Genomic DNA, 1,080 nt, shown 5'->3' with positions numbered 1-1,080 from the left:
CATCACTGTAAAAAATAGCTAATTATACACATATATAGGTTTATAAGAAACTTCATGTGTATTTCGTGATTAATTCTCCTGAAGATGGTGAAATTATTTCCACCAAAACATGTAGAGTTTTTAAAGTTGTTTTAACTCATATTTTTTTAAACTTTACATATAAATTATTGTGAAAGTAAAAAATATTATTGTCTAGTTTTATTAATTTTATTTACAATTTTTTGCACAAGAACTGTCTGTTTTACGTATTAACTCTCAACACGGGCTCGGTCCATGGGACCAATCTTGTAACCATTTTGTGCTTGTTATAATTTTCATATTATATCTTTTAAATTAGTAAGTGAATGTTAACAAAATTTGGCAGTTTATCAGTAAACATTACAATGCTTTCATACACAATATCTAATTTTTTTTATTAAATTTTAACATTTCTAAAGCGATGTTTCTCTTGTGTCTTTTTTTCTTTTCACATCTTGCTTATCTATCATGCAAAGTAATTTTCATATTAACATTAAAAATACTTTTTTGCATCAGAAACTTTTGAAATTTCACATGCAAAATCTTTATAATGTGCAAATAGTTATCAAACATTGCTTAAGAAAAAAACTTTGTATTTTTATCTGTTATTTTCAATAATTAATCCCTGTATGGGTTCGGTAAATTTGACCGATCTTGCAACCACCAATAAAAATTTGGAAATAAACATAAATCATGCATCTTTCATTCTAGAATGAACACAAATTATAACACGAAAACATAAATGTTTAGATGAAATGGGTTAAATCTCATAACATTATACATTTATTATTTTTATTTTATTGACTTTTCACCTGTGTCAGGCTAACAATACAGAAGTTACAATGATGTGGCTCACGTGCCCTTATGTTACCGTATCAAATAATATCAAGGTGACCTTTGGTCTGTACAAAGTAACTTGTCTTGGCTGTGCTTTAATCGACTAGTATTTCGTAAAATACAGTCACATTTCAATTATCATACATTATATATGCATATAGATTATTGCTATTTTGAAATAAGTTCTTAAAGTTATTTTTCCTAAAACACAGAACAGTAAACAAA

The 1,080-nt window shown here is 26.6% G+C and overlaps 1 protein-coding gene across 3 annotated transcripts in view; it reads right to left on the bottom strand.

Moving 5' to 3' along the window:
• The window catches only part of LOC106469868 (guanine nucleotide-binding protein G(I)/G(S)/G(T) subunit beta-1), a 73,389-nt gene that overhangs the window by 2,767 nt on the left and 69,542 nt on the right, over positions 1-1,080 (bottom strand). The window lies entirely within an intron of this gene.

Source organism: Limulus polyphemus, unplaced genomic scaffold (assembly GCF_000517525.1).
Source record: "Limulus polyphemus unplaced genomic scaffold, Limulus_polyphemus-2.1.2 Scaffold3694, whole genome shotgun sequence".
Lineage (NCBI taxonomy): Eukaryota > Metazoa > Arthropoda > Merostomata > Xiphosura > Limulidae > Limulus > Limulus polyphemus.
Note: the sequence above shows the minus strand (reverse complement) of the source record. Positions and strands in the feature narration are given on the sequence as shown.